The sequence below is a fragment of the Lissotriton helveticus genome, chromosome 9 (assembly GCF_964261635.1).
Source record: "Lissotriton helveticus chromosome 9, aLisHel1.1, whole genome shotgun sequence".
Lineage (NCBI taxonomy): Eukaryota > Metazoa > Chordata > Amphibia > Caudata > Salamandridae > Lissotriton > Lissotriton helveticus.
Window position 1 is genome coordinate 954962605 of NC_136070.1, and position 19309 is coordinate 954981913.

The window sequence follows — 19309 nt, forward strand, 5'->3', positions numbered from 1 at the left end:
CACAGCGCGGGAACTGTTTCGGGGATTGTTATATAAATGGCTTCATGTTGAGAAGTGATATCATCCTGGATTGTCATTAATCATTGCACTACTTTGCTGATTGTACCGGTCTCTTGTTAAACTTGATTGCCAATAAAAATTGTTTTTACAAAAAAAAGTAGATGTCACTCTCATTGATTGATGAGAAAGTGTGCCAAAAGGCTTTTTTTTGGAGAGGTGCCTGGATGGATCACTCCCTTCAATATACTGGGTGGTGTGTGAAAACCTGTGTGAGGCAGCCGGTAGTAGTTCCTTTGCTAGTTGTAGTTCATTCTCTATCTTTGTGGGTTTTTCCATGAAGAAGGAAGCCAGTTCTTCACAGTTTGGGAGAGTGCTGGTTCCAGTGCCTAGCAGATTTGATACGTTGCATGACTGCTGCTTGACTACTTCAAATAGTTTTTTGGGCCTATTTCTATATTGGTCACTGCTTTGTTCTAAAGAAATTGACTTTCACTTGCCTTATTCTTCTGTTGTATTTGTTCCTCGTTGATCTTAAGCATTTTAGGAATTCCAAGGAGCGAGAGGATCTCCAGGCTCTTTCTGTTGATCTTAGATTGCGTCTTCCGAAGTTCAAGTTGTCACTGAACCAGGGTTTAGAGTCTTTATTGGATATATGTTTTTGCTGAAGGGGAGCAACCGAGTCTATTACTTCCAATATGGAAGCATTGTAGAAGTCTGCGAGGTCGCTGACGTCATCTATGTTGGTCTGAGGAGTCAAGGTTTTGTCTTTCCTTTGGTCGCACTCTCTTTGGGCTCACTATTAAATTGATGAGGAAGGTGATGTGGTAATGGTCCGTCCAGTCACAGGGTCTAATGGACTCCAATGTGTGGCTGTCCGTCTTTGAAATTATAAGGTTCAAAGTCTCACCCTTGTTGTGAGTTGGACTGTCACAGATTTGGGTCAATTCATGGTTTGATAGGAAGGCCTTTACTTTAGGCTGTCCACTGACTGGTCGTTCAGGTCATTCCAGTGGAGGTTAAAATCTCCAAGGAAGATCTGGGGCACTTGAGGGTTATCGTTAGTTGTGACGACCTCCATGATCTGTTCGATGAACTGTGAGTTCTCACCAGGAGGGTGATACAAGGCGTGTAGTTTACAACTGGGTTTATTTTTTCAAGAGATATTGATGCAGAGATATTCAGATGCATTTAGTGTGATTGTTTCAGACTGGAATACTGAGAGATGTTGCGGTAGATGCATGCTATTCCCCCACCAAATTTCTTAGGTCTATCTAGTTGAATGATCCTGTGACCTGGGGGGACTAGTAGGTCTGTAATGGGATGAGAGGAGCTGTTTAACCACGTTTCCGTGAGTATAACCATATCAATCTTATGTGAGAAGATGAGGTCGCAAATATCAGCTGCATGTTTATTTGCCGATCTGCAATTGAGGAGCATGCACTTCAGATGATTATTAGTGCGATGAGAGGCTGTCCGGGATATATTAACGCGCTTCAGGTTGTCATTGTTTACAGTGCTGTGATTGTAGCTCGGTTCTCTGAATGAGTTAGTCTGGATGGTTTGGATATGATTCCGACCAGTCTTGTTAGTATTTTTCTCTGTCTGGTAAGAGAGGAGGAGTTCGTATATCTCACTGTCCGACAGATCTTCACTCGATCTGTTCGGGCGAGAGGAGGCATTAGGGAATGGTGTTGTTTTCGCTCCGACACTGAATATGTGTGGGACATGGAATGAGAGCGTGTCGGCGTGGGAATCGGTTCTAGTGTTCTAGTCATCATGGCGCTATTTGGTCTATGAGTGAGCCATAGTTCTGATGTGTTGGATGTGAGTCTCTGGAGATCATCCTTAAGATGGCGTAGTAGGCTTCGATCGATCTCGTTGAATCACATTTCCCAAAATTCATGTTTACAGGTAGTTATGGGTTGAGGGGGAAGGGCCAGGAGGGAGAAGCAATAAGAGATGGCATGCTGAGAGGAGAGGTCGTTAATGGGGGCCTGGCATGCTTGTGAGTCTGGAAGATCTTGTTGAGAGCATGCGTGAGGATAACTGGATGTGGGGGATGGGGGTAGAGAGGATGATTGTGGGGTGGTCAGTGGATCTGGGTGGCCTATGGTTAGTTTGCTGAGGAGATATAGGTTTGTATAAGTGGGTGTTTCATGTGGAGCGCCGAGGGAGTGCCTGGAGGAACTTCGCTGGAGAGCACTGGAGAAGCAAGAAGGAGTGTATGTGGGGGGAAAAGTTCAGTGATGGAAGAATCTATGCTTGCTTTAGTAGTGGGGGGGGGGAGCCAATGCAATAGATCGGCTAGTCCTTGAGTGATTCTCCAGCCATGTCTGACATGATGGCTCTGGAGTGGGAGTGGTGGTAGAGAGGGTGGGGAGGTAATCACTTGTGACAGGAAGAGGGCTGATTGAAATTGGAGTAGCCATGGGCATTAAAGAGGGTGAGAGTGCTTCATCAAGATCGTTAGGGTGATTTTGGGAGGGAAGATAGATCTTATTGTACACCCCTTTTTAAGGGTAGGGAAGATCTTGTCGACTAAAGTCTGATTTTAATTCAAGGACTGTATTAGAATGTTCCCATTATTGTATATAGATATGGTAATGTTCATCCAGCAGTAGGGAGTGGGAGAGACAAATAGTCTAAATCGCTGGGATAATTTCCTGGTGCCGGGGATGTGCAACATGGAGAATAAGACTGTTCTCCATTGGGCTCTCCTTTTTGTATAAAAGATGAGGTCATTAGTTAGAGTTCCCTTGCTTTCGCAGAAGTAGGGGTCTGAGATAAGAGTTTCTGGATGGGTTTTGAGTAATTGGGGCTTTCGTTTTTTTTATGTGTTTTTGGAAAGAATAGGGGGGTATTTAATATTAAAGGCATTATGGCCCGAGGGCTCCAGTTTTGTGTCCATTGTTTATGGTGGGATGTACCTCCACAGGTGTGCAGAGTCGTGGATGGTGCTTCTGACCAATCTTCTAAAAATTGTATGGTACAGAAAGGTATGCAGATTGTAGAAGCCTGATTATTTGTGATTATCAATTGTTAATGGTAAGGTTGATTGTGGAGAATAGAGAAACCTTCAAGTGGTGCCTGGATCAGTCCTGGACGATTCAAGAAATGAGGCATACAAATATCTAATTGGCATTTAAAGATGGCCACCAGCTTTGCAGAGTTTTTTGTAGCACGTTAAAGAAACCTACTTACCAATATTAAACATGTGCATGGAGCATCTTTGAAACCCTGTTTGTTTATAATAGACCACGTGCATGGAGCGCATTTGAAACACTGCTTGTTTGGGGTGCATTTTCAGTACATTTCAAAATGCTTTTAAATGCAGCACAGGGAATGCTGTTCAGTTTGTTTACTACCCTTAAAACACACAGGAAGTGTGCTTCGTGAAGAAAAACACCCATCAATGCTTACACAATTGATGTGATTGGTTGTAGCTCAGTTCTAGCGCACTCTTGCACTACTTCTCTTCGCTTACCTTTTGCTATGAACTACAAGCACACGTGTGTGTGCCTTTGGAAGAACAGCACTCAGTGAAGCCTTAACTGAGTCTTTACTTTGGGTTTTTGGACTAACAAGAAATCCTATCATACCAAGGTTATTATCCTTAGGTACATCCCCAGTGGAATGAATGTATGTGAATGGAAGACCAAGTGCCTAATGCTATCATAATGTATTTGTGTTTTATAGAATCTTTCCTCCTGGGGGTTTCACAGCCCTGCTACTTCCAGTACTTCATCCTATACCGAACTGGCGAATTTACTCTCGTCCATCTTGTCTTTCAGGTAAATACAAGGCTCTAGGAATGGGTGGGAGTACACTGGGGGACTTGATATACGTTTATGGGTACTGACCTTGTTGCTTTTTATTCAAGATGCAGCAGCATTTACATAAAGGGAATACCACTCCTGAACATCCAGGACGTCCTCCTCCGTGCCCCAGCCTTCTTCTTTGTCCTATTCACATACATACACAAGTAAGAGGAAAGGATCTGTGGGGTTGGTTCACATTGTCTCTGCGAGGCCACATAGCTGGCTCAAGGTAAGGTTTGCGGTGGTTTGGCTCCATCAGAACCTTTAAAAAACCTGGGGTCAAGTCTAATAAGGATTTTGATCTGTTGGATCCGACTGCTGAAAAAATGTGCTATGTGTAGGCCTTTTCTCTGGACCTACAGTTCCTCCGTTGCCCCATGGGATCTTCCACTAGTTTTGAAAGCACTTCAAGGAGTGCCCTTCAAGCCATTAATTGCAGCTCATTTAAAGTTCCTGTCTTTAAAGATATCAATTTTGATAGCAGTTACTTCATCAGAAGGATTGGTGAACATGCAGCATTATTATGCAGTCCCTCGTTTTGAACAATGTGGATGATCGGACCCTGATCAAACATAATCAAGCTTTTCTTCCCAAGGTGGATTCTTAACTGCATAGGAAGGAAGATATTTGGTTACCTGTGTTTTCTCTCTCTCTTTCCTCTTGGGAAGTGGAACATTTTCATTTGTTGGATGTCAAAAGACAGTTTCTATATACCTACAGCTTACTGAGGGATATAGGACATCTAAACATGTCTTTGTAACACTTGAAGGTGTTTACCAAGGTCAAAAGGTATCCAATATTACTCTGAGTCATTGGATCAGAAAGACTATTGGCTTGGCATATTCCTTGTCCAATACCCCTCTACCTGAGCATATACCGGCAGATCCACTACAGAGGTGGAAGATTTTTGGGCTAAGGCTCAGGGTGTTCCTTTTTTAGAGATCTATCGATCATTAACTTCATCTTCAGTTCACACTTTTTTAAGCATTATTCAATTGCATGTATGGGACCAAAGGAACAACATTTAAGGAAAATGTATTAACTGCAGTATTTTCCGCATAAATTAATTTTGTTCTTTGTAGACTCATTTTTTTTAAACTCTTTTTTTTTTATTAACAATGCTTGTGAGACCATACAATAAAACACCATGTCTGTACATCACATTGGGAAATAATACAAATGTTAGCAGGAAATTACCCATCAGGGAAGCACAAGGGCCATCCAACCGTCCAGTTTTACAACCCCTCCAAGAGTGTACCCGTTCCTCTATATTTTCGCCAGGGTGCCCATACTTTCTTCCATTTTTTCATACACCCCCTGCTTTTGTATACAGTTTCTTTAGCTCTTTGGCACCAGTCGAGGTCGCGCTGCCACTCCCCCAAGAGCGGGGGCGCCTGCACCCCCCATCCCCGGGCACTATACTGTTTCGCTACCCCGGCAGCCAAGGCCAACCAAATTTTAACATATCTCGACAATCAGTGTCCCCTTTAATCAGCTGTAGAAGCCACTTTGGGTCCATCGGGACCGTCACCCCCATTACATTAGCCATAGTGTCCGTTACCTTCGTCCAGAAGAGGACGATCTCTGGACACTGCCATAGGATATGAAAGAAGGTGCCCTCCTGTTGACAACCCCTCACACAGGACGCTGACTGGCACCTTCCCCATGCATAAAGGTGAGTGCGAGGGTGCGCTAGCCTGAACCTTGAGCTGATTGCAATCTCTCTAGGACCCTGTAGCGTGTCTTGCCCTTCTGCCTCATTGAGACTCCCAAGGCCCCTGGCCCAGGCCGCTCTGAGATTAACCAAGGGATCGGGTATATTATTTATTAATTTGTGATAGATGGTTGATATGGGTTTCTCCGCAATGGAGTTGAGTAATAACTTATCCTCCATCAGGGAGTATTTCGGGATATATGTGCCACTCGGTATATGGGATCTTAGGGCATGCAGGAGACATATGTGCTGATATCTCTGTGAGTGATGCAAGTATTACGCCTTCTGGAGGTATTCGAAGGTGCGGGGAGAGTCCCTTTTCCATACAGCCCCTAGGTAGTCGATGCCAATCTTTTGCCACCCCTTGAAACCCATCAGAGTCGTCACTTCACGCAGCTGCTCACCCTGCCACAGTGGAGTTCTCCCAGTCAATGTGCCTGCCCAGCCCAGGAGCCGATTTGCCTCCTTCCAACATTGTAGAACTACCTTAGTGTGTTCAGGCCATGACTTCTGCAGCCTACGCGCATAAAGAAGAGGTTTACAATTGCCCCTCGGCATAACCATTCTATCCACCCTATAGGCGGGCTCGTCCCTATCTGTGTACACCCAGTCGTTAATCACCTGCAGTTGTGAGGCCCAGTAATATAGTTTAACATCTGGGATCGCCAGCCCTCTGTCAAACACCCCTCTGTGTGGCTTGTGTAGCACTATCCTAGGGGACCCTCCGTCCCACAGCAAGGTCCGCACCACCTGTGAGATCTGTTTTAATACACTGCTGGGGACCGGGTATGGAGTGTTCTGCAGAACGTACAGAAGTCTTTAGGAGTGTAAGCATCTTAAACAAGGCCGCCCTACCCATGATAGAGAGCGGAAGGTTACGCCAATGAGTTACGTCTGCATTCAGGCAAGCCAGCTGAGGCTCAAGATTCCTCTAAAAAAACTCCTTCCTGTCGCGTGTAACGTGGACTCCTAGGTATTTGACTCCCTCAGAGACCACCGGAGCCGAGCACCGAGCCGGGGTCCAAGGGGGTGGAGCCCGACAGAGGAAAGATCACAGATTTCGACCAATTAATGGTGTAGCCAGAGTAGCTGCCAAACATTTCGAAGAGGTGTATTACTTGAGCAATCGCGTGATATGGTCTTGCCAGATATAGGATGATATCGTTGGCGTAGAGGGATATACGCTCCTCCCATTCTTCAGTTGCCGCCAAGCCCCAAATTGAGGGGTTCCTCCTGATCCAATGGGCCAGAGGCTCCAGTGCGAGGGCGAAAAGGAGGGACAGGGGGCATCCCTGCAGAGTCCCCCTCCATAGGGTAAAGGCTCTAGATACAGCCCCATTGACTCGCACTCGAGCCGTCGTTCGTTCGTACAGGAGCCGTACCCAACTACAGAAGATCGTCCGAATCCCAACCTCTGAAGTACCATGAACAAATATGGCCATTCGATACTATTGAAAGCCATGGAGGCATCTAGCGCCATCAATGCCTTCTGAGTATCTCCAACATCTTCGGTTATGTATAGTAACCCATAGAGGCGCCGAAGGTTGTGACGGGCGCTTCTGCGGGGCATGAACCCGGATTGGTCAACGTGTACCAAGTCTGTTACCACTGACAGCAATCAATCAGCCAGGACCTTGGCGAGAACCTTGGCCTCCACATTTAGTAAAAGATATTAGCCGGTACGAGGTGCATTGGTCTGCCAGCTGCTTCCGTGCTTTGTGGATCACTATGATCATGGCCTCTCTTTGATCAGGTGGCAGGCTCCCGGATTCTCGCGCCTCATTAAGCATCCCAAGCATAGGTGCTGTTACAATCATGGCTTGCTTTTTGTAGATTTCAATTGGAAGCCCATTAGGACCAGAGGCCTTCCCCGACTGCAGGGAGTTTAGAGTATTACCAAGCTCGTCCACCGTGAAGTCTGCCTCCAGACGTGCGCTCATTGACTCAGATAACGTGGGAAGCGCAAAGTCACGTAAGAATTCTGCACAGTCCCTTTTGGTTCTCGTGCATACAGGAGAGTACACTCGCTCGAAATGAGCCGCAAAGGCCTCTGCTATGTCCATGCTGGAGCAGAGTGAACCCGGCGCGTTCCTTACTGCAGATACCCATGAGCGCTCCCTATCCTGGCACTCTAGCCACGCTCGCAGTTTCAGTGCTTTGTCCCCTACGTCATAAATCGGGTGCTGTTTGGCCAGCGCATAGGCACAAGCCTCACCCTCGGCTAGGGCCCTAAGATCTTTCTGTTTCAGCTTCAGTCTGTGGCAGAGTTCCACCGAGAGGGTCGTTACATAGTCCCTGTCTAGCTGCTTTATTTCACACTCTAAGATCCGGATCTGAAGGGAGTCCTCCTTCTTCTGTGCCACAATTAATGACTGGGCCAAGCCCCTCAGCACCGTCTTGTAGGCCTCCCACAGAGTAAATTGGGAGTCCACGGACACTAAGTTCTCTTCAAAGTACAATCTGAACCCCTCTCGAAGTTTTTCCCCGATTTTCAGGTCCCGGAGGCGCCAGGGATCTATTCTCGGAAAGGTCGCCCTATTTACTATCCGGCCTCTAAGGGTGGTACTAACAGGGAAGTGATCCGAAATCCCCAGAGCCATATGTTTAGTGTCATCGAATTCCCCAATTTGATCATTGCGGGTAACGAAGTGATCGATCCTGGAGAAGGACCTGTGCTGCGCGGAATAGAACGTGTATTGCCGAAGTGAGGGGTGGTGTGCCCACCACAGGTTGCCCAGTCCCATAGCCATGACAAAGTCTGACTGGCCCCGTTCCCCTTGTTTGCCTGAGGGGGCATTGGACCGGTTGAATTCCGGGTACATGACTGCATTTGTGTCACCACCGATAAGTAGTAATCCCTTAGGGAGGCTCGTCAGGAACGCACTCAACTTTGGGAAACACACGGAATGTAGGCCCGGGGTATGTAGCAGGAGCAAAAAATCAATGAACCACCCTCCCAGCTACCCGCCACTGCTGTAAAACAGCCTGCGTCGTCCGCCCACGTGCCCGAAATAACAAAAGGTAGGGTGTTGTGTTACCAGGATTCCCACTCCCCGGGACCCAGAGGTGAACCCCGAGTGTGCAACCATTTTGTAGCCAAAACAATCTAGGGCTTTACATCTATTCCCCTGCAGATGTAATTCTTGAATAAGGACTATAGGTGTTGAGGTACTAATGTACGTTTAATTTTGTTGCCCAGCCCATTGACGTTCCAGGTCCAGACCTGTACCTTAGCAGGGTCACCCATCATCTCGGAAACATGCCCACCCTCTCAGAGAGACCATTGTCCCTGATGTGACCCCCGGAGCAATCCCCAATGAATGGTGAATATTTTGGCCTCCAGCAAACTTCCCATCCCCCCAAGTTCCCCAAGAACATAACAATCCAGAAATCCAACTCCCTCCTCCCTGCCAGGTGAGTCCCCAACCTCCCATCTTATAAACTTGCAGAGTGCCTGTCGCCCTGATAACACAAACAGAAACATTTACGAGGGAACGTGAACTTGCAATCAGTGGAAAGAGGTATATATTAAGTATCTAAGGGTACACCCCCACGCTATGGGTATCTAGTTAGCACCTCATGTAACAGTCCACTTACACACCTCAGACCCCGGAGCCACATAGATTACATTGAGTGTCCTCTGTCTGTGCTGTGTTTGAGTCAATAATAAGACCAAGATCACCGGTCCTTGCCTCCCTACCGCATCAAACCCAAGCCGCTCGCCAACCCATAATCAGTGACCCATAGTAGGGGTGCACTCAAGGCCTACCGTCTGGCCCAGCAATGTCGGAACTGTCTCAAAGTCACTCAGCCGTCCGCTGCTCTGTGCCACCAGCGGTCCAAACCCTCATCGAGGTCAGTGACTTCCTCATCCCGGTTCGATACCGAGTGTTGCTGTCTTCCCTTCCGACCAACAGTTCGCCACCCTTCCAGCCAGTCGCTGGCCTCCGCCGGTGCATCAAAGAAGTAGGCCTTCTCACCGTCTAGGATTTTGAGTCTGGCCGGGAAGAGTATCATGTATTTCACACCCTGGTCTCTAAGGGCCTTCTTTACCCCATCAAATGAGCGCCACTGGCGTTGAACGCGAAGTGTGAAATCTGAAAAGAAGCAAATGGTGCCGTTTTCCAGCTGAGATCTCCATGGGTAAGTGCCGCCTGTAGGATAGCATCCCTATCCCTGAAATTCAGGATGCGGGCGATGATCCTGCGGGGAGAAGCCTCAGGTTTGGGCTTGCCCCCTAAGGCCCTGTGTGCCCGTTCAACAGAGAAAAGGTTTGATAGGTGTTTGGGCTTCAAGTGGTTCAGCACCAGGTCTTCCACGAACCAGTCCATAGAGGGCCCCTCCTTCCCCTCTGGCACCCCCACTATGCGTATGCTCTTATGTCTAGCACGACCTTCCTGGTCCTCCAGATAAGCATAGATATCGGCTTGGTTCTTGGTGAGGATGGCAACTTGTTCCTCCAGCCACTTGGTCTTAGCCTGAAGGCCCCCAATCCCAGTCTCCGCTGCGGAAACCTTCTTGGACATTTTCCTAAAGTCCGCTTGTAGGAGGTTTACTTCTTCAGTCACTGAGTCTAATTTCGGCTCCAGGGTACCGCGGAAATCCCTAATAGCCCTCATGGTGTCCTTCAGAGTGGGTTCCAGGCCGCTGTCTTCAGGGTCGTCGTGCTGACCACCACCCATCGCTCTGTCTCCCGACCCATAGCCACAGTGAATTTGTGTATTTGATTGGTTTGGCTCTGACCCACTGTCCTGTTATGGCCCATGGCGAATTGTGGACGATGTCGCAGCAATGCGCTTGCAATTAGAAGAGCTTTGTCAGGACCTGTAAAGACGGTGGAGGTCACACCGTTAGCACTGTCTCAGGACCACCAGATTGCATCCAGGACCAGATGGGCTTGTCACTCACTGTGGGTCGTGGTCACCCCACTCTGTCTCGGACCAAGGGTGACAAACAGCAATCCAAGGCCAAGGTTTGTTCTGTCGCGTGGCATCCACCAGAAGGGCCCCCCAGCATGCAGCAGCCCACCGTCTAGGAATGGGGTTGGGTGGACTGATACATCGCTATGACTGCGCCCACCAGAGTGTACACTACAATTGAGGCAATGCAGTCCTAGTTCTTCACTCCCCCTGCGGAGTGGGGCGCTCGCTCAGGTATTGAGGGTCATAGGCTCAGTAGGAGTGGCCCAGACGCCCTCCCAGTGTCGCCGGTACAGCGCGCCAGCAACTGCCGCCACTGAACGCACGATGGGGGAGGGGCCGGTTAACCAGTAAGGTCCCGCTTCTGGTTCTGTTCAACGTGGGGCCCCCGGTTGTATCTGCCACCGTCCAATGTCACCCCAAGAGCCTGACCATTGTCTCGGAGGAGGCACTGGATCACTCGGGTCGCCCTTGCACCGCCGTAGCAAATGGCGGACACGATGAAGTCCGTTCAGTGTCTGGGCTGCCTTTTTCCACAGTATTCCCGATGCACTTAGCTTCTCAGGAAGAGTCCATTCTGACCCCGCTGCACGCTGCAGGCAATCAGGGGAGGACTAGCGATCTCCACTCACGGGTTCACTGCAGGCGCCATTTTCAAAATCTTTCGCCCTAGACTTCCGCTCGCTGTTACAGCGCCCCCGGCCACACCACTCAGTCGCCTGTCACTGCCACAGGTCGCCGCCACACTCCGGTTTTGTTGAGTGTCCTCGGTTGCACCGACGATGCACGGATTTTGACGGATGTAGGGGTTTAATCCCAAACTGCTAACGCAGCTTGATTATGAAGCCACCATCTTCCGCGCCTGCAAGCCACGCACCCTTTGTGCACTGATTGAGTATGTGTAAGCATGATTAGTGTTATGTTTTTCTATGTTGTTTAAGATAGCCTGGTCTTGAAGGCTAGCTTACCTTGGGTAAACCTCATAAGTAATGACTGGGGTGAGGAAAAGGGATATAGTGATAATACCCTGATACTTACTGGTATTTTTTATTATCCTTAGTCCCGATTATTCTTGCCACAGTCACTACAATCCACCTACCGTCTCTGATTTGTGGCTTTAGAGGTCTGGTAGTTTCTGGAAGTTCTCCAGGCAATCTAGTACTTATATCACCCATGGGATGAGTGGATTTATGTCTTGACTCCTGTTTCTTTTTCCTGTCTGAGTTGAGTTCACCTCAGAATTATTTACTGTGATGAGGACAATCGGGACTAAGGCTAATTAAATTCACTGGTAAGTACCTGGTCATTTGTCATTTCATTGAAATGAGAAACTTGGATTACACTGCTAGCCTTTTGTTCCATCAGTTTACCATTTACCAGTGGTTTTCAAAAAGCACACGCCTGCAATCATTTAGTTTTATAGTGCATTATGCTGATATGCTCTCTGTTTTAAGTTCTCTTACTTTTAACCCACAGGACAAACTTGGAGGCAAATTGAGGGTAAAGTTACTCCCCATGTACATTGTTCACCAATACAATATAAGAACAGATGCTAATCAAAATGTGCATGCACTCTTTAACCTGACAACATTATATCAGTGAATAAAAAGGTTTACATTTATGACTTTCCCAAGATCGCTCATTTTTGGTAAGGTGAAAAAGCAGCGAATTCAACATAGGTAGCTTGTTACTAACCTGATCATTTAGAATCAATGTTTTAAATGAGAAGATTTTCGGCAGTACAACACACGAGCTAAGCTTTTGTTGAGGATGAGACAGTGCCTTCGCTCGTAAGTCTAAACATAGCAGCATTCTCAACAAGAGTCAATATGCCGCAAAGTGTGAAGCGTTCACCCAGGGGTGAAGCTGCTGGGCGCAGCTGGAAACAACAGCATTTGTACTGCAAAAATGATAAGTTTAACAAAAAATCACAGTCGAGAATAAAATTACCCATATAACATACATGTACAACATCAGAGAGGTTCAGAAAATTAAATTTCCGTGACAAACTTCTTACAAAATAATATTTGTCAGTTCATGGACTGTATCCCTCCCCCTGCTTGCCTCTAAAAGACACTAAGACCCTCTTCAACCTTCTGAAGGCATGACATTTAATTCTCTAATTCTTCTAAGGAGTGAGTGAATGTTAGACCTGACACCCTTGGCGTGGTTTTCCCCCATCTTTTTGCCTCTGCCTCCTGTATTTTTGATGCTGTGCTGGGTTTCGTTTTTGCTGGTTTAGATGCTTTGGACACTCTGTCACTGCTGATCAGTGCCAGAGTGTAAGTGCTCCCTATGTAAATTGTCATATTGATTGGGTATACCGGATTGGCATATTTGTATCACCATGAAGTCCCTAGTAAAGTGCACTGTGTGTGCCAGGGCTGGTGATGACAGATGCTACTAGTGGGCCTGCAGCGCTGATTGCGCCACCCACATAAGTAGCCCTAAAATGGTGTCTCAGGCCTGCCACAGCAGTGCCTGTGTGCAGTCAGTGAACTGCCATGTCCTCCTGGCCAGTGTCCCCACTGGCTGGGCCTAACCCTTCCCTTTATGTACACATTGGTCACCCCTATGGAAGGCTCAAGGTACCCCCCTGGGCAGGGTACAGTGTATAGGAAAGGTAGAGCATGCAGGTAACATGCTCTGGTAGTGAGCAGCAGCCATTTTGTGTGCTCACTGCTGCAAGGTTATCTTGCTCCATAGACTAACATGGGGGAGGCTGGTCCCAATGGATACCAGCCTATCTTCTCATAGGAACAAGATGGGACATAAGTGATTGATATCCCTGAACTCAGAATTTAATAACACATCTTTTAGGAAAGGTTGTTTTTAAATTCTGTGTTTGAGAACAGTACTTTTAGAAAGTGGCTGTTCTCTTGTCTAACCCTTCTGTGTGCCTGGGCTGCTTGTGGATTGACTGTCTGGTTTGAGGGTGACAGGGGCTGGGGAGCCCCCAGGAGGTTGTCTGAGTCAGCCGTGCTTGAATGACTGCATCTGCAACTAGGGAAGTGGGCGGAGATAGCACCTGGGAGTGAATAGGGCTGTGCCTGCCTGCCACAATGCTGGCTCCACCTCCTGCTGGGCGACTGTCACCTCTGCCCCTCACACTGAAAGGAAGAAGGAAGCCAGGAAAGCCCCAGTGCTCCAGCAACACCCAGAACTGGTTTAGACCGGGCTCAGGGCCCACTTGCACAAAGACTTCAAAGAACTTCAAAGACTTTTAGGGGTATAAGAGAAGGACCCCTGACAACAGAAGATCAGATTCTACAATCAAGAGGAACCTCTGCTGGAAGAAGGACCGCTGAAGAACTGAAGGAAGATTGCCTTGCTGTGTGCTCCAAAGGGATGACCTGTTCTGCTGACCAACTGAAGCTGAGGAGAAGAGGGACTTTGCTGTGTGCTGTGACCCTGCCTGCTTGAGCTACAGAGACTTTGCTGTGTGCTGTGTCTCCTAACTGAATCTCCAAGGGCCTGAGAAGAGCTGGCCTCCTGTCCTGGAACCCAGGGTCAAAAGGTTCCATTGTAACTGAAAACGCTGTGAAGGTCATGCTGCAGTTTGTTTGGGTGCGTGAGTTTTTAACTACGGGCCTGGGACCGAGATCGGTGTGCTCATCGGCACGCATTTCACAAAGTCTGGGAGATCGAGGTGTCTCCCCTCGTGAGTTTTGCCCCAAAGAAGATCTGTGGCCGTGAGGGCGGTCTATTGCGACCTACGCCCCCAGAAAACCTGTTCCGCCAAATACCGATCTTGCCCGGAGCCTGGAAACACCCTACGCAGTCCACTGTACCTTGCCGGTACCAACGAAGCCGAGAGCGAGCCGGCTGCCCCCTGATTGGAGGAGAGAGTCGAGCCCCCTCACTAACGCCGCGACGGGATTGGCCCGAGCGCCGTCGCGTCACCACTGAAGCCGTGTGGTGATTGGTTGCCGGCGTTATCGTCATCAAGGGCCTGCCCCGGGAGCCGCACTGCCATTGGCTGACTCCCGGGTGAGTGTGGCGGCTCGCCGAGAGGGCCGCCACCGGATTGGCCCACGTCATCAGCGCTGCTGAGAGCCGCGACCAGCGAGGGATCTGACGCCGAGTCCTCTCCGGGACCCGGTCTCGTCGAGGGAGCCGCGTGTGTGCCCCCAGCCCCTGGCCTGTTGTTCCTGAAAGAAGAGTGCTGCTCGATCTCCCCGCCGCTCGTTGGATTGTCGACAGCGGGTGGGAGAGCAGTCGGGACCGGCCGGGGCTGTCATCGAAGGCTCTGCCCACGTCGAGGCTCCTAGAGTGGGCGCAACAGTAAGAGGAGCGGGGTAGTAACACGCTAGCGCCAGCGAAGAGCTGATTTGGGCCAATAACTCGGTGGCATTGTTTTTAGTACTGATTTAAAGAGACCTGAGACTATTTTACCTTTGAGAACTTCCTGCTATAGTAAGCAACCATTAAGATTAAGTGCAACATTTTTCCAAAGAAGCTATCATTGTGTAACTGCTGATTCTTACTGCATAAACTAGATAAAGTTATTTTTATATATACTTACCTGTGTGGTCTCAGCTTGTGGTGGATTGGGGATCATTGTTTGTGTTAAGTACATTTATTGTGCACATTGCCTTAGGGATAAGCCTGTCTGCTCGTGCCAAGCTACCTAGAGGGTGAGCAGGGGTTATCTACTGTGTGTATTCCTTCACCCTGACTAGAAGCAAGGGTCCCTACTTGGTCTAAGGTACTTACCTCTGCCAATTAGAGACCCCCAGATCTAACATTGTTGGACAGCGGTGTGGATTTCTGAACTAATATTTGCACTTGACCTGCAGTGATTTCTTGTACATTACTAGCCTAGTTTAGCAGCAACAGATTGCACAAGATTTTTTTCTTTTTGGAAACCTATTTTTGAAAGTCTGGGAAGCATCATGTCTCAGAAAGCAGTAAGCGAAGGAGTGGAATTGGAATTTGAAATTCAGGAGTTGCTCACATATAAGAAGGAGCAGCTGAAGCAATTCTACAAACAGCTTGGGTGCCCAGTGAAGGACAGCGCAAACAAGGAAGAGCTACAGAAAGCTCTAAGGGCCTGGTGGGAGGCCACACATGTTGATTCTGAAGAAGTTACTGGAGAGAGGGATGCACAGGTGATGGGTTTTGAATCCCAGGATTTACCAGTGAATAGGCCAACTTCTAGGGCTGGCAGCAACCATTCCAGTAGGGGTCTTTCTCCAGAGGGGCAGGAGGAAAATCAGAGGGCTAGGGCCCATGAGATTGAGCTTTTTAAACTCAAGACCCAAGCAGAAGAGAGAAAGTTTCGCCTTGACAGTGAGGAGAAGGCGGAGGAGAGAAGAAATGCTCTTGCTTTGGAGGAGAAGAAACTCCAGTTGGCTCATGAGTTGAGTCTGAGGGAGCTGGACCTTAAAGCTAAACAAGGGGAGTCCAGTTCTAATGGTGGCAGCGTACAGCCAGTGCAGGCGGGTAAGGTATACATACCCAAAGATTTGGTGCAGAATTATCAGAGGGGTGAGGATATCTATGCATGGTTTAGATCCTATGAGCTTGCCTTAAAGATGAATGAAGTGCCTGAGAAGAGTTGGGGGGCAGGTTTGTGGAAGCATTTTGAGGCCTCTGGGAGGGATGTCTTGGCACCCTTAGAAGCAGCAGGGACCTTAACCTACCCCACTATGAAGGAGGCTTTATGCCTCAGGTATGGGCTTACTCCAGAACAGTACCGCCAGAAGTTTAGGAACTTCAAGAAACTTGATTCTAGTACTCGGGTGGAGTGTGTGAGTATGTACACGCGTGCACTGGAAGGTTGGATAAAGGGCAGCAAAGTAACTGATTATGTGGGGTTGTGTCACTTGATTAGTTGGGAGCACTTGAGTAGTCTATGTGTTCCAGAGCTGCGCCAGCATCTTCTAGACAGCAAGTTAACTGATCCCAGTGAGCTTGCTAAGGAGGCGGACCGCTGGACTAGCACCAGGGTCCACAAGGGGGTGGTAAGTACCCCAGCCAAGGGTGGACAGGGTCCCCAGCAGAAGGGTGGGGAGGACAAGGGTAACAGTAAGGAGTCTTCTAAAGGGCCCCAAACTAGTTCCAAGGAGAAGGAGTCCCAACCCCCCAAGCCTAAGAAGCCTTGGCCCCATAAGGGCAGGCAGGACAACAGAGCTCAGCCTACTTGCTATGCATGTAGAGAGGTGGGGCACATTGCCCCCAAATGTCCCAACAAAACCTCAGCGCCCACTGGTGCTCCAACCCCAGGGTTAGCCAGTGTAGTTTTGGGAGGTGATTTGGTTTCCAGTGGGGAGGTGGGGTTAGCAGTGAGGACCCTTGTCTCTTTAGGAGACCAAGAGATGGTCCAGGAAACCTTGCTGCCCACTAGCACTAAAAAAAAGGGCAGAAGGTGAACATCAATGGAAGAGAGATAGAGGCTCTGAGAGACACAGGGGCCAGCGTGACATCTGTCAGGTGTCAGTGGGTGTCTGAAGAGCAGATCATTCCCAATGTACTCCGTCCTGTGGTGGCAGCTGACAGTTCAGTGCGCCTCTGCAAGTTGGCACGTGTTCCCTTTGAGTGGGAGGGAGTCTCCGGTCTTTTGGAGGTGGTTGTCAGTGATGCCTTGCCTGTAGACTGTCTATTAGGTAACGACCTGGAGAGCTCTCCATGGAAGGATTTGGAGCACCGAACTCATTTGGAGATGTTGGGCTTGCCTGCGTGGATCTGTGTGACCACACGTGCAATGTCAGCTAGTAGTGGTGAATCAGCAGAACTGGAGCCTGGAACAATGGCCCAGGGACCTGCCAAGAGAGGAAGGGGCAGAGGGCGCGGGAAACCAGCCCCCGCCGTTCCCACGGTCCAGGAGGAAGCAGAACCTGAGGGGGATGCCCTGGAACCTGTAGGGGAGCAGGGGGCCGAACTGGGGGAGTTGCCTGAGCTGACCCATTGGCAGCAAGAGGGTGGTCCCTCCAGGGAGGAGTTCTGCCAGGCTCAGAAGGAGTGCCCTTCTCTCATTGGTGTGCGGCAACAGACTGCAGACCAGGCAGCAGGCCTAGGGTCCAAGGAACACAAGGAATACTGGGAGGATGACTTACTTTATAGTGAGCCTAAGTTCGCTGAGCCCGGTGCGGCCCATGTGCTGGTGGTACCCGAGCGCTTCAGGAACTTCCTACTGGGTCTGGCTCATGACGTGCCTCTCGCAGGACATCTGGGGCAAGACAAGACCTATCAAAGGCTTGTCACCCACTTTTACTGCCCCCAGATGAAGAAGCACGTTGGTGCCTTTTGTAAGTCTTGCCAAACTTTTCAGGCCAGTGGCAAGAGCGGAGGGAAGTGCGTGGCACCCCTCCAACCCTTTCCGGTGGTGAGCACCCCTTTTGAGCGGGTGGGCATCGACATCGTGGGGCCCCTGGATCCCAAGACCGCCTTAGGCAACAGGTTTATCCTGGTCTTGGTGGACCATGCCACCCGGTACCCGGAAGCAATCCCTCTCAGGACAATCACAGCCCCCGTGGTGGGCCGTGCATTGATGGGGATCTTTTCCCAAGTGGGATTCCCCAGAGAGGTGGTCTCTGACCGGGGGACAAACTTCATCTCTAGGTACATGAAGTCTCTGTGGGAGGAGTGTGGGGTGACATACAAGTTCACCACTCCTTACCACCCTCAAGGAAATGGGTTGGTTGAAAGGTTCAACCGCACCCTAAAGGGCATGATTATGGGCCTAGAAGAACCCATGAGGCGGAAGTGGGACGTCTTGTTACCATGCCTGTTGTTTGCCTACAGGGAGGTGCCTCAGAAATCCTTAGGGTTCAGTCCCTTTGAATTACTGTATGGCCACCCTGTCAGAGGACCTCTCACTTTGGTGAAGGAGGGGTGGGAGAAATCCTGTGGGAAAACCCCCCAGGATGTGTTCAGCTATGTGCTTGCCATCCGCAACCAGACAAAGCGCTTCAGGAAGCTCGCTCAAGAGAACCTGGAGGCTAGCCAGGAGGAAATGAAAAGATGGTACGACCAGAATACCACTCTGGTTGAGTTCCACCCTGGTCAGAAAGTGTGGGTGATGGCGCCGGTGGAGCCTTGCGCGCTCCGTGACAAGTAGACCGGGACATATGAGGTGGTAGAGTGCAAGAGCGAAGTTACCTATCTGGTTAACATGAAGACTCCCAGGCAGCCCCTGAGAGTGTTGCACGTGAACCGCCTCAAACCCCACTTTGAGAGGTCTGAAGTGACTATGCTCCTGGCTACAGATGCTGGAGGGGAAGAGGATAGTGATCCTCTCTCTGACCTCCTGGCAGCCAAGGAGCAAGATGTGTCAGTGGATGGTGTGGTCCTCTCGCCCACCCTGACCCCAGAGCAGCAGAGAGACTATCGCCAGGTCTTGTGTCAGTTCGACCCCCTGTTTTCCCTGACCCCAGGTGTCACCAACTGGTGCGTCCACGATGTGGACACTGGAGATAGTCTACCTGTGAAGCAAAAGTTTTACAGGGTGGCTGACAAGGTCAGAGCCAGCATCAAGGAAGAAGTTTCCAAGATGTTGGCGCTAGGGGTAATTGAGCCCTCCAGCAGCCCCTGGGCTAGCCCAGTGGTCTTAGTGCCTAAGAAAGCTGCTACCCCCGGTGGCCCCCCAGAACTCCGGTTCTGCGTGGACTACCGTGGGCTCAATGCGGTCACAAAGACTGACGCGCACCCCATCCCCAGAGCTGATGAGCTGGTGGATCGGTTGGGAGCTGCCCAGTACCTCAGCACCTTTGATTTGACTTCAGGGTACTGGCAGATTGCCTTAACTGAGGGGGCCAAGGAGAGGTCAGCATTTTCAACACCAGAGGGGCACTTCCAGTTCCGTGTCATGCCCTTTGGGTTGAAAAATGCCCCTGCCACATTCCAGAGACTGGTCA